Below are 11,063 nucleotides of genomic sequence, written 5' to 3'. Positions count from 1 at the left end.
CTCCAAAAGCGTAGTGCAGGCCCTGAGAACCTACAACAGCAAACATCCTATCATCTTGGAAATCCTGGCCTGGCTTTTGCGCCTGGTGGAGGCGGGAAAAACGACAAGCATCTGCTGGGTCCCGGGACAAGTGGGGGTGCGGGGAAACGACAGGGCGGATGAGGCGGCGGTGGGCGCTGCCTCGTCGGACGCGGCCATTTATAGGGAGGACGTCCCATATGTCACGACCACTACCCCCGCATCAGGACCAGCGTTCACCACATATGGCGCGAGCTGTGGCTGAACACGAGAAACAATAAACTGAGAACAATCAAGGACAGTGTAACAACATGGAGCTCATCGTACCAGAGATCTCGACAAATGGAGATAGCTCTGTGTAGACTGAGGATTGGCCATACGCGCCTCACTCACGGCTACTTGATTGAGCGACGCCCTATACCATATTGTGACGACTGCCTGGTGCCCCTGACAGTTCTGCATGTCTTGGTTGAGTGCCCTAGCCACAACGACATCCGACAAAATTGCTACCCCAACACATCCGCCCTTGATCATGACGAGATGCTCACTAGAATGCTGCGAGAGGACCGGCGAAGTAACTTCGAAACCGATAATCTTAGACGATACCTGATGGAATGCAACCTGCTGCCAGAGATTTAGCATGACCCCGTAACGTCACCGCCTGTCGGTCATATGCACTTGCACCACCGCCGTTCGCGAGACTATAATTGCACCTTCCCATCACCTAGACCAGGCCTCACTAAACTTGTGCTGGAGTTGATACATGAAGTCGGGGCGGACCCTCGCTCCATGAGCAGGGAATCTACCGCCCAGCCCCTGCGCCTAAAATGGACCAGGCTATAAGCCTTGAAGACGGAAGAGACCAAACATCTTTGACGTAACTGAAGATCTCACCTCCGGCGCTAAATAGATAGCTATCTGAAGCGCTAGTAAATCTTCTACTACTACTCTCATTCTTCTTAGTGCGAGTGATGAATTTTTGGCGGTTCTAACATCTCCTGGAAGCGGTTCTACGTGTTCACCATCTTCAGGCCGACGTATTGTCTCCCGATGCCCAGGCGGAAGACGAGTTGAGTTCTACTCTTGTCCTCTTGTTCACTTCATTGAGCTGCGGGGAAGGCAGCTCTCGGCATCAATTTTGACGTCTCGGACGAATTTGCGGCCGGGCTCCAGATTTAGTGTACATCGAATATCTCCCAAAGTACTGAACGTAGCTCGATGAAACTTGGTACACGTATTCATCATGGCCTGACGGTGATGTCAAATTCGTCCGAGACGTTCAATTTTATAGAACCTGTGAGCCATCTTGTAGACTTCGATCAGGTCCCCCCCCTTATCGACAAATAAGGGAAACGCCTGACATTTTAATATCGTAATTTTTGAACATATTATAAACAATGAAAACGTGAAACATTTCGTTATTTTGTTGTTACTAAATAATAATTTATTCTTGCACAGATATTTTTAATAAATTTTTGTGTCTATCATTGGGGTTTACTAGAATTTGAAACAAGATCAAACACCAGGGTCCAGGGGTCACGGTGTTCAAACACCAACTAAAAAAACTCGTTACACCTCATCGACTCTGCAACATTTCTTCTTGCTTCCAGTCACTTGGACTTTAGGAACAGCCTCCCTGATTACATCGTTGAGGCTACGAGTATGAACGCATTCAAGAACAGACTATATACAGCTATGGAGAAATATATGCAGAGTGGTTCGTAATTTGCTAGGCATTTTAAGACTGAACATATGCTCCTGCATAGCTTCGTCTAGTCTGTTCTTGAAGACGTTCATACTCGGACCTTTAGGTGGTTAGGAATCTATATATCAAGTTCCATTGAAATCGGTTTAGTAGTGTGGAAGAAATTCCATGTACGATGCGTATTTTTGCCCGTATTACCGTATAAATCGAGAACGCGAGCGAAATCGCGAAAATTCACATGGGCTAGACATCACCATTAGGTGGTCAGGAATCTATTTATCAAGTTTCACCGAAATCGGTTGAGCAGTTTGGAAGAAATTCCTTGCACGATGCGTATTTTTGCCCGTATTACCTTATAAATCGAGAATGCGGGTGAAATCGCGAAAATTCACACGGGCTAGACACCACCTTTAGGTGATCAGGAATCAATATACCAAGTTCCATTGAAATCGGTTCAGTAGTTTGGAAGATATTCCATGTACGATGAATTCTTGAGGCACGGCCGTGAGACAGGCCGCGTTTTTGCCCGACAGGTACCAAGTAAGTACCTAATCCTTCTTGATGTGTGCTGGTGAATAAAGTTGATCCCTTAAACTTGAGAATGCAGATAGTGGCAATAATTATTAATCAGTAGAGTCTTTCCTCAGAAAAAATTAGAATCGTGCACGTTTCTTATGACAAGTGTGTAAAAAATAGTTTATAATACTTAATTATTGACCGAGTATAATAGAAGCGATACCAAGTTATAAATGAAGAGACATGCATAAACTCATCCAAGCAAAACAATAAAAAAATCGATTATTAAGTTTACACTATTAGTCGCTACATCGATTGGAATTAACACGAACGAAATAATGCTAATTATTATGCTATCTGCTTCTCTGCGGACATCTTTTGCTTCTTCCACGTTCTGCCGTAGCATGTAGAGTTTGAAAATGACGCGCTGTTTGAGATAACGGAATGGCACAAATCTGCAGTTTGTGTCTCACGTTCGCTTCCTGGGAGTCATGTTCGACCAAAAACTTACTTGGGGCCCCCACATAGCGGGCCTTGCCTCTAGGTGCCAAGCTGACCTCCGCCTGCTACGAGTAGTTGCTGCCAGAAGGTGGGGAGCTGTCGCCACAACACTCCGGCGACTCTACATTGCCCCAATCCGGTCCAAACTCGACTATGCCAGCTTCTTCCTAACTCCAGCAGCAGCCACGCACCTGCTAAAGCTCAACAGAATCCAATACGGAACCGCACGAATCATACTTGGGTCACTGCGCAGCACGCCCACTGCAAAACTAGAGGCAGAGGTAGACCTGATGCCTTTAGAACTGAGGCGACATGCAGCAAACTCTGCTGATACTGTTCCCGCATCCTCACCATCCCCCGCCACCCAGCAAGATCCAAGATACTCAACTACCATTCCTTTGCGCTATATGAACAAGAACACAAACACCTAACTCGACCGCTACCAGCAGCAGGACGAGCATTCCAGGGCTTCAGGGACCTACAACTTAAAATAGAGGATGTCCCAACTGTGCCAATGCAAGCGCGCTACATCCCTGCCACACTTGAAACCCTTGCAATACTTGTAGCGCATCGCAAAGAAACAATCTCCCCTGAACAATGGCAGCAAGCTTTCAAAGACCTTCTGAATCACACATACCCTACCCACCACGAAATCTACACTGATGGCTCCACAAAAGACAATAAATCAGGATGTGGAATCCACAGCTCTTCATTTCAAATCAAAGCCCGAACGCGCGCTTACCAACAGCTACATCAGTATTCTCAACAGAGCTGTACGCTATCTACTTGGCAATACAATTTTCCGCTGAAAAACCAGGCAAATTCGTTATATTCACAGACTCCCTTGCCTGCATTGCCTGCCTTCGATCAGCCCGCCCCTACCTGATGCCATGGATTCAGAGTCTTGTCATGACTCTCACTCCAAACAAATTTTCCCTGCAGTAGGTCCCTGGCCATGTTGGACTATAAAAGGCAACGAAGCTGCCGACAGGCTGGCCCGCTCCTCACAGGATCTCACCCAGATCACACAGATGCCCCTCTGCTCCGCTGACACCAAACAACTCATCACTCAAGTGTTTCACACTAAATGGCAAAGAGCATGGACTGCACAACCGCAAGAACTCACATCTTTCAAGCAAATACTGGGCCCATTAGCCCAACACTCCCTTCCTCGTCCACACCAAGTTGCCATCACACGGATTCGACTGGGAGTTTGCCTACTGACGCATGGCCATCACTTCACAAGCTCAACCCCATACCAGTGCTCCTCATGTCAATGCCGGCTCACTCTTGATCACCTCTTTATTAGCTGCTCTGTACTGTCTCCTCATCGCAAACAACTGAAAGCTGCTTGCATCCGCCTCAGAGTCTCCTTCAGCCTGTCCTCACTCACAGCCCCTGAATTTCCTGCTGACATAGTTATCAAGTACCTCCAGGACATCAACATGCTTGACAACATTTAATGCTCCCCGAAGACTGCTGAATGGGGGCGCAAATACTTCAGTCGGTAACGCGCCTTATCTTAACCAAGTAACCAAGTAAGTACATTGCCGATGGCAGATGGCATGTAAATCAGTGGCTACAGTGAAGTATGCTGGTGCCTTTGGGTCATCGTTTTTGTTCGTGTTTGCGTCATTTTAAGTGCTCGATCTCGAATTAGAAATTTTTAAAGGTCTGATTGAATTTATTACTTCAATTGTATAGCAACTTTATTAATTATTTATCATTGATTGAGCAATTATCTCTAAATTATCCTATCTTTGTTACTGTTGTTTTAATCTTGACGATTAAGAAACGACTTTGCTACGGTCTGGGGTAAAAAAGCTTTTTACAGAGCTCCCATAAATCCCGATTATTTTAATCAAAACAGATGAAATAAAATAAAAATTTAGTCAAAAGCACGTAGCATCATCATTTACATTTTTAAAATCCAATTCAATAATTATCCATCAAACTACAAAGCTTTTTATCAATTAAATGAGTAATAATTAAAGGGTAAATTTATTGGAATCAGGTAAATTCTCGGTGCCCGGGAAAATAGCCTCGCATCGCAATTCGCAACGTCGTACATTTCTTCCTTGTGGTGTGGAAGGTATGGTCCGTGTGGTCCGTGTGGATGTGTTCAAGGTCCGTGCAATAGATAAACGCGAACGAACAACCCATACCACTCAGTAATTCACTATTCTTCATGATCAGAGCCTCAGATACATGTACATACTGAAGATTTTGGTGAATCTTACTAAATCGTAATATGAAACATCAGCTATTATTAGGCAATAGGTGTAAAATTTCCACTAATAATAAATAGAAAAAATATTGTTTCACTGGTGATCTTAGGAATTTGCCAGCCAAACTGAGATATTTTTTTTCCAATTTTATCCAAGAAAATTGAGCTAGGGCTTTACAAAACATGTTAAATAAATTGTGAACTTTTGAAGACTGTACCTAGCCTACCTAGAACACTGATAATTTTGCCTACCAGCAAAATTGGACATAATTTTCCAAAAGTTTTAGATTTCAGGTAAAATCTTATCATTTTATTAACTATTTTGGTTAATCATTGTTGACAAGTTGTTTTCTCATTTTATTGTAAAAATTAAGCAAAGGCTACTTTAGCCTACTTAGTACTAAGAGAGCAGTAAAATTGACTGTAAACAGGGGTACCGTAAAAGGGGGTACCTAACTTAGACTCCCGGGATGGGATAAATTAGACCCCTTTTAGTTTTTTAACTGCTGTGATGTAGGTAAATAAAAGAGGAGACACTCGAGACAGTGTCCCACACCCACACTTTCTTTTTTATGGTAATGTTAAGTTTGATTTCACAATAAATAGATTTGATTCACAATTTCACATTCCTCACTGAGATTCAATGAAGGAAAGTTGTTAAAAAATTTAAATGCCTATTGATACATGTCTACATTTGAATTTTTTTATATTTTTGCCCTATTATGTCAATATTGCCTTGATAATTTCACTTCAAATTCTGAATGATTTTGTCTCCCATCGCGAGTTTTTGAATGTCTTTTGTCTTTTAGAAATGTTTGTTGTTTAGAACTTTAGAAGGGGCAATTATTGCATCATTGAGCACTTAGGTATCATGGTATGTACCATGAGGTGTATTAAATAACTCTATTTAATTTAATAAAATTTAGTTTTTAATTTAAACATTTTATTTAAAATTTTAAATAAGTCTATTTTTAATATAATTTAATTCTACAGCATGTACCATGTGGTATATTAAATATTTAAATTAAATTTGATAAAATTTAGTTTCAATTTATTTTTTTAATTTAATTTAATTCCACAGCTGCAGCCAGTAAAAACGAGCATTATAGGAATGAAGGTAAAATTGTCATTCATACATATCAAATTGAATGACAATGAATGGATTTGGTATTAATTCAGTTTATATATAAGAATGGAAATGTTGCTTCTATTTCAGAATCTGTTCTTGAAAACACTTGTGAAACTACCTTAATACTTACGGTAAATACTGTAACCATAATACTACAGTACGTACTTGCACTGTAAGGATTTTGGTCATCTATGCTACAAAATAGCGGTTATCCCGACATTACGGATGTAAGTTTATTGCGGACCGGAACTTACTAGGGACCAGCTATTTAGATATCAGTGGTTGACTTTACGATCTCATCCTCAGCAGAAGTCTCCTTCTGATCCGTATATCATTTGTACATACTGATTGCTGCTGCTGTAATAAAGATTATGTGGGAACTCGTGATCTATCTCCTGTGATGTGCCAAAGCTGATGTAGAGAACCCAAGCGAATTACTACATGCACACCATAATATTACAGTTGCAATGTCATAATTCTGGCAGCAGCATCAGCATTGCTAACTAATTTGAATAAAGGCAGTTGCTTGTTAGCTTTCATTAAGTGAATGCCCATGCAATTTTGCTCCTGCAAAATAGCTTTGTGGGGCATCGTGTTCAACTCTTATTGTCGGCGTGATAGTGATTTGTTGTTAATTCATAATTGTTGATTTGCTGCATTTCATTTGGAGATGATTGCTAATGAATTAATATTTAGTCTAATTGAAATATTAAAGTATTTCAACCTTCATTCATGATTCTTTCAAGTGCAAATTTAATCCCTCCTATTTTTATCCTTTCTATATTGACTAAAACCCTTGAATCAAAAAAGTGGTGAAGGTGGATCAAAAATGATATATGAATCTCAATTTTTAGAATTCCATCCTGCATACCAGTGTTTACCATGCCAACAAAAGTAAAGAAGAATGAAAGCCCACTTCAGTTTTGATTTATCTGTAGATAAACCTTGTCATGTGAATCTATTGGTGCTGGTATTAGAAGTGACCCAGGAGATATTTCATCTTCCAATGAGAATTTTGATGAACCTGTAGCCTGTGTAGGTGGACCATTGAGTGGAACAGACTACATTGCTACAGATTCAAACTGTCAGTTATCAATTTAAAATACAGCAAATTCTTGAAAAAGAATTAATGAAAACAGCGAATTCTTAAAACAATTAATGAAAACAGCAAATTCTTAGAACGGAATTAATGAAAACGCAGCAAATTCTTAAAACTGTATAATGAACTCCTGTTATCACCTAATTCTTGCAAAAAATTTCAATTGACTTGAAATATGTATCTAAAAAGGGTTCACATAATAATGAAATTTGAAATTCTATTATTCATATTATTGAGGCATAATATGAAATTCTACAATGCCTCAATAGTATTTAGAAATATCTATATATATTGATTAATTTTAGCACTTTTTCCATTTTGAATGATGCAAGTTTCAATGTATTTTTACAACACCTCTCTTTAACTTCACTTCTTGTTGTTTGTCTGTCTGCTGCAAATCTTATAATCAATATTTAACACACTTCTACCTGTCCAATCGATCTGAAATTTGGCACACTTGCATAAAGTTGGAGACAATGCATGAATCAATTGACACAATAAATAATTTTAAAAATTTTAAAATTTTTATTTTTAATATTAAAAAAATTTGAAAAACCAATTTTGTCTGCTACATATCTTTTAATCGCTATTTAACACACTACTACCTGTCCAATTGAACTGAAATTTTGCACACTTGTGTTAAGTTGGAGACAATGCATGATTCAATTGACAGAATAAATAATTTTGAAAAATTTAATTTTTTTTATTTTAAAATAAAATTTAAAAATTACTTTTTAATATTTGATGATAAAATTATAAATTCATTCTACATATGTAACATTGCAGACACTGAATTCTTCAGAAGTGTTGTATTTAAAAACTTATTTTTAAATACATATTATTATTATCTTAGATGAACACACACATTGAGGTGCATATTTTTAACACCACATTTTAGTTTGGAACTTTTTACCAACCAAATTTAATTTGGCAATACTACAATAATGAATGTCAGCTTCAGGCACAGAATAGGCAATTTGAATGAATGAATATATTAGACAAATTTTTTGGGTGTATTTCCATTCATTAAATAAACATTGTCAAGAATTGGCCAGCCAAATATATTACTGGCAGGTCACCAAGAAGGTTTGAAGCACTGCCACCATTAGTGTGATGGATATGTTGCCAGAACCACTTCAGATGTCAAGATCTACTATTGCTTTGAATTTTTGTATTATAGCAGTATATGAGGGAAAATGAGTTTAGGAGCAAGACATCACAATGCTGGTGTGCCACCCAAAAGAAAAACTTCAAAGATTTAATCACTGTGTTCACCTTGGAATGTATGATGCAGTCCTTTACTTATAAATTATTTGGATTTCATAGTCAACTTTACTGTTATAATACTTGTGTACAGTGTACACATCCCCTAGGCCATTTTTAAAAGTTATCTTTTATGTAAAACTTTTTAATATTTCATACCTTTGCTACAAATAATTAACACAACAAATATTTAGGCTTTGTAGCAAATTTTTTTTAGCATTCCATATTATAATTTTAATGCACATTGTACAGTTTATTCTTATATTATCAGTCTGCTTAAATTTGACATTCACAAAGAATATAAAGGCAAAGAAAATGTCCAGCAAATTCAGCATATCAATAGTAGACACATCAGTTTACAGCACACATATCAACATAAAGTTTATTCTGATTAAAATAAGCTTTGATAATGCTACTTGATAATTTTTTACAGGAATTTTTGTGATGGGTGTATGTAAACATGGTAGTAGAATTTAGAAATTTTTAAATTAATTATTATTAATATTAAACATTATTAATATTAAACATCAATAATATTAAACATCATTAATATTAAACATCATACTGAATTAATTAATTCAGTATGATGTTACTGGCAGACATAGTTAGATAGGTTTTAGCCCGCCCCTACTGCTTTTACCCATTTACCCGATATTAACTGAATATTCATGATAAACTAACTATGCCGTGTATTTTCTTTTCTCGTTCCAGCATCCATTTAAACTAGTGTAACATAACCAGTGACTGAGGTGAACATTGTAAGGGTGAGTAAACCAATGATGTCCCTTGAGGGTTGAGGCGAAGGATAAGATGGGTTGAGGAAGGATAAGGGCAGGGTGGCCCAGTGGTTAAAGTTCAGAGTACCAAGATTGACGCACTAGAGAGGCGCGGGTTCGATCCCAGCTCTGTGCGCCAGTTTCTGGTCAGAATCGGCAAGGAGGCCGGGCGGTTAAGCACAGCAGAATTGTAGCAGTGAGTTGCGAGTTCGAGACCGCAAAATGCTGTGAATATTCTGCGATGTTAAGAATCGGCGACAGGCCTACGGCCTAATAAACGCTGAAACCGCTATTATTATTATTATTATTATTATAAGATAGTGTTTAGTGCCTTAACGTTAATGTCTTGCTGAAGTTCATCTTACTTAGGCTTTATTTCACAGTATGTCAAATGAAGTTATTGTTTCTTCATTTCAATCTTTGGTATTGCAAGGGTTATTGATATAGGTATGCTCATTGTTTTGTGCTTGTATCATGGGTGTTTGTTGAGCTTATCCTGGCTATTTTGCTTCATGTATATGTGATGCTTGTACAGTCATGCCTCGATTTAAGTACAGTCATACCTCAATTGTCCTTGAGGTATGAAGGTCGAGTGCTGGACTTTCTCAAATCGACAGGTTCTAAAGAACGACCATCAAAGATGTTGATTCTATTCTTGTCTATTGTTCTTTACAAAGCAAATTATCCTATGTGTTTGTACTGGGATTCCTTCTGGGATCTTCTCTGCTCACTTGAAGCTCTTAGAAGAGCTAAGAGGTGCTCACTCGAAGAGTAATTAGCTATCACTCGCTACTATAACGTCCATTGGAATTCATGTTGCAGTCACTGGCATATTCATTTTTTTGTCCTCTTTTTCCTAACATTTTGCTTCTTGTTCAGGAAGTGAACTTACCCACCATGGCAGAAGCCACGCAGCCTATCCCGAGCTCCAAGGGACGCGTCCTAGAGTGCGGCAGCAAATTGAAGGGCAAGAGGATCGCCGTCTTGACCAGCGGTGGTGACTCTCCGGTGCGTTGCTTATTATGGTGGGTCCGTAACTCTGTTATGGTCTGGAGCCCACCTATAAACTTTCTAGGGTACACGTAGCGGCCGATTTCTCGTCCATGATTCGTGTGTATAGCTTGAAATAGACCACAGTGATTGGCTGGCTAAGTTAGGAACTCTTAACTTGTATATTTGATACATTTAGGGTCACCCGAGGTATTTATGAGTAGATTTTTATATCTGCTGGATACATTGAGAAAAGATTTCAAATTACGTCATTAATCAATACAGATTTGGCTGACTCCCGTTCTTCTGGGGTGTTCAGAAGAGTTGGAAAAATTAAATATATATAATTTAAAGATAACAAATTGAATTTTTTTACTAGCCTATGTGAAAATTGTGAGTTGAAAAAAACTTCACCCCTGATATAGCCAGCCTCATCTGTCAACGCAACAATCACAGACAAACACCCACCCCTCAGTCACCAATCACTACTCGGGGGAATGAAGGAACTAAACGCACAAATTCAGAACAAAATCACAGAACAACAGCAACGGGCTTGGCTCGAGTTTCTGAATACACTGGACCACAAATCTGTAGGGACCATCAATATTCGTTATTTATTTTATTGTTCATTTTTTTTCCTCAAATAGTCAGCAGTCTAACAACCATCCGAACTTCTTAGAGATTGACTTTTTCTTTCTTCGTAAATTCAGTAACTAGTCATTTCACTGCAGCTTTGTCCGCCAACGTTTGGTGTGCAAACTTTACAATACTCAAATACATTGTTCACAACATCCGCCTGGCTAATTACTCGTAGGTTTCCCTATTATTCGCACTCCCTT

General features: G+C 38.8%; 1 long non-coding RNA gene across 1 annotated transcript; it reads left to right on the top strand.

The window, feature by feature from the left end:
- The first annotated feature begins 5,060 nt into the window (after positions 1 to 5,060).
- LOC125177740 lies at positions 5,061 to 10,236 on the top strand. Its single transcript, XR_007156642.1, has 3 exons — positions 5,061 to 5,261; positions 9,170 to 9,222; positions 10,114 to 10,236. It is a non-coding gene; the product is annotated as an uncharacterized LOC125177740 (long non-coding RNA).
- The last annotated feature ends 827 nt before the right edge of the window (positions 10,237 to 11,063 follow it).

Source organism: Hyalella azteca, unplaced genomic scaffold, assembly GCF_000764305.2.
Source record: "Hyalella azteca isolate HAZT.00-mixed unplaced genomic scaffold, Hazt_2.0.2 contig4602, whole genome shotgun sequence".
Taxonomy (NCBI): Eukaryota; Metazoa; Arthropoda; class Malacostraca; order Amphipoda; family Hyalellidae; genus Hyalella; species Hyalella azteca.
The sequence above is the reverse complement of the archived record's forward strand: the minus strand, read 5'-3'. Positions and strand labels throughout refer to the sequence as shown.